The sequence below is a fragment of the Poecilia formosa genome, unplaced genomic scaffold (genome assembly GCF_000485575.1).
Source record: "Poecilia formosa unplaced genomic scaffold, Poecilia_formosa-5.1.2 Scaffold828, whole genome shotgun sequence".
Classification (NCBI taxonomy): Eukaryota; Metazoa; Chordata; class Actinopteri; order Cyprinodontiformes; family Poeciliidae; genus Poecilia; species Poecilia formosa.
This window is the reverse complement of record NW_006800767.1, coordinates 96,769-100,065: the sequence shown is the minus strand read 5'-3', so window position 1 is coordinate 100,065 and position 3,297 is coordinate 96,769. Positions and strand designations below refer to the sequence as shown.

Here is a 3,297-nt window from a genome sequence, read left to right as displayed (position 1 = left end):
ACTATGAAATAATAACAACTTGCTAGAGGTGAAAGTAAAGAAAAATGTAAAACCTGAACTCCCTGACTAATCATCAAAACAGGAGAAAACAGTGAAACAAAAAAGGCAGAGAACCCCTACCGGCTTCCACTGTGAAAGAAATAAGGTTTTGGGTTACACACTTGATTTGTCACAAAATGCTCACAGCAACATCAGCCAAGCTTCCACAAACAGCCAGCTTACAGACAAGATCAATACAGATCAGGGCCCAAGGAGAGAGGAAAGGGCCCGACATCTCTTGTAGGTAGCTTCTTATTGGATGGCTGACGAGCTCCAACACATTCCACCTGTGGCAGCCAGGTAAAACTGAAACACAAAACAAGAGAGCTCTCTCATGTGTTTCAGTTTTATCTGGCTGCCACCTGTGGCATATGTTACGGTCAGTGACCGTAACATATGTGTAACACAGGTACTGGTGCTCTGTAGACAAACTGATTTGAACTGAATTTAATTTCTTTCAGCTCCTAATATCCAGGTACATTTCTTCCTATGTGGGATAAAGAATGCAGATATTTATAAACATTTATCCTGATCTGTTGAGAACAATGGTCTCAAGTCACTGCTGAGTTTTAGTCTAGAGTGGAATCTCATAAAACAATCACAATTCAGCAAATAATCTATATATAACTAATTGATAATGCTGCAGGTCACAGGATTTAGTCTACATGATGACTTATTAAAGACTGAAATAAATCATGGATCCACTCTTTTAACAGAACGGATGAATATGTAGTGAGGTGAGGTTCATTACAGTGAGGAAACAAATAAAAAACAAACATCTGCAGATAATAACAGAAAAACTATCAAAGAATAATTATTGGACACTGAAAGTAATTAAAGCCACAGAATATGAAACAACAAATACTTGTTGAGCCCCCAACAAGTATTTGGGGGCTCAACTTATTTCCTAAAGTCATACAGGGTGAGTGTTTTCTACAGGTAAATCAGTCAAAGTTTAGGAGACAAAGATCATTTTACTATGCGAGTTTCTGGTTTGATTCATGTTCTCTGGAAACACAAAAAAACAAGAAAAGAATGCCAGAAACCGGATCAGCAGGTCCAACACACACACACACACACACACACGCACACACACTCTGTTTCCCAAACTGACAACTCGTTGTCAAACACTGACTTGATGAACTCTACAAGTTCTTATTAAAACCCTTTTCAAAGATTATTTATTAGCTGTAATCAAACACAAAAACATGTTTCTAGATTAAGATTTGTTTAAATCCAAGGAAAAAATAAAACTCATTTTGTTAACTGGGTGATTTTGTTGCTCTGATGCCTGGCTGTAGGAAATACACTGAACTCTGAACAGAGGAGTTCAGGTATTTATTATTTACCTGTTAGAAACATTTTTGCAGATGATTTCTGCTTAAAAAAAATCATAAACAGTTAACAGACTCGACATTTTCTGATATTTAAACACTGACTGCAGAAATCCTGTTTTTACTGTTGGCGAAAAATTAGTCTGAAAAAACATGTTATTGAAAGTTAAAGAGTCCATCATCTGACTGGCGCATCACAAAACCATAATGTGCTGGAATGAGAAAAAATGTTAACACATTACACTTTGATCAGTTATCTTTTAAAAAGTATTTATTTTATACATTGTGGTGGGAAATTGTTATAAGTTCATGTTATATTAAATGCTTGTGAACTCTCATCAAAAGAACCTGTTTGGATCACGCACAAGGCTGGGAGTTGTTTTCCTACAGCTGCATCAGAACCAGACGGTCTCCCATGTTTTGGATCCCTTATCCTTGGTATAAAACTCATGCCTGGGGTAGCTTTTCATTCGGAACGTCTTCATTATTGATCGTCTTACAAGCTCTTTGTATTGTGCACAATATAAGGATAAACCTGACTGATTTCATCTAACAGTGCTTGGAATTTTTTTCCCCACAGAACATTTAGCCGCAAATGTGACACCATACATAGGTACACCTTTAAAAACATTTAAATCTCATGAATAAGTAACATTTTTGTCTCTTATTTCAGAAAATGACACTGTCAAGTTCTTTCTGGTTTGATTAACTGTGTGATCCTCACTTGAAAAGGATCGTTTCCACTGTGAACTTTCAACTTGATCCCACTCAGAGAGACTTTAATTTCGTTGACTCATCTTTATTTTTTACATGATGGCCCACATAGCTCATCTCAATAGGTGAAAAACCTCAAAAAGAAACAGAAAGACATCTATTANTGTGTATTTTAAAGAATATATGTATACACATCTAAAAAATTCAAACAAAAAAACCCAGCATGAGGTTTAATTCCTGGTATGGATTTTACTCAACAGGTCTGCTTTGGAGGAAGGAAATACAACATTGTGGTCCCTCCTAGTAAGGTAAATAATCAGATATTTTAATGGAAGAAGCAAAGCTTAGTTTTTTGGAAGGGGTTTTGTCACATCATATGTCTGAATTTCCATTTTTCGGAAAAAAGTATTAGTGTGCCTGTCACCATGACATTTAAATAATTTTAAAAAGTAAAGTGTAACACCACAAAAAGTCATAAAGTCACAATATATTTTCTTCAAGTTTTAATGTCTTTAGCTGGTTTTTCTCACATTATTCCTTCAGTCTGTGCATATGAATTGCTAAATTGTATCAATTTGTCTTATGAAATTAAAGTTGATTTGTACTTAAACTCTCAGCATTTGCTGCTGGCTAAAGAAAAAAAAATATAATTCTCTAAGTAACCATAAGAACCAAGGAGGAGTCAGCCGTAAGAGTCTAGATAACTGGGAATAAAAAACAACCTGAAAGAGGACAATACAATTATCAAGTATTACACTTTTTAGACGGCATTACAGAAAGGCATAGCTTTTTAAAATAAATTTAAAAAATTGGGTTGTTCAGTGAGGCTTATTGTGTTCAAAGATTTGGTGTACTAATATAAGTAAAGTTAAAGTTAAAATGTTTACTACAGTTATATGAAAATCCAACAGTTTCTTGACCAGGAGGAGAGTCTTAGCACCTCCAATCATCCTTGTGTATGCGCTGCACACACCCTCCCCCCTGCTACAGCTAGTTCCACACACTATAGCCTCAAGTGAATATTTAGGCTAGTTAACATGGCCAATGATGATAGGAGATAAACAGTTTTTCTGGAATGGTAAGTTGTCCTCCTGGCTCGGATTAGTTGTTTCTGAGTGGTGCATTTCAGCAGACTGCAAAAGAACCACAGCAAGGAAGCAGAGGAGCTCCATCTTTTCACAGATTATCTGTCTTGTATTATATTGTTATG

General features: G+C 35.8%; 1 long non-coding RNA gene across 1 annotated transcript in view; it reads left to right on the top strand.

Annotated features, from left to right (window-relative positions):
• The window catches only part of LOC107834889 (uncharacterized), a 4,103-nt gene extending 1,708 nt beyond the window's left edge, over window positions 1-2,395 (top strand). The window contains exon 3 of the long non-coding RNA XR_001660725.1: window positions 2,348-2,395. This is a non-coding gene — a long non-coding RNA (uncharacterized LOC107834889). The remainder of the gene's footprint in view (window positions 1-2,347) is intronic.
• The last annotated feature ends 902 nt before the right edge of the window (window positions 2,396-3,297 follow it).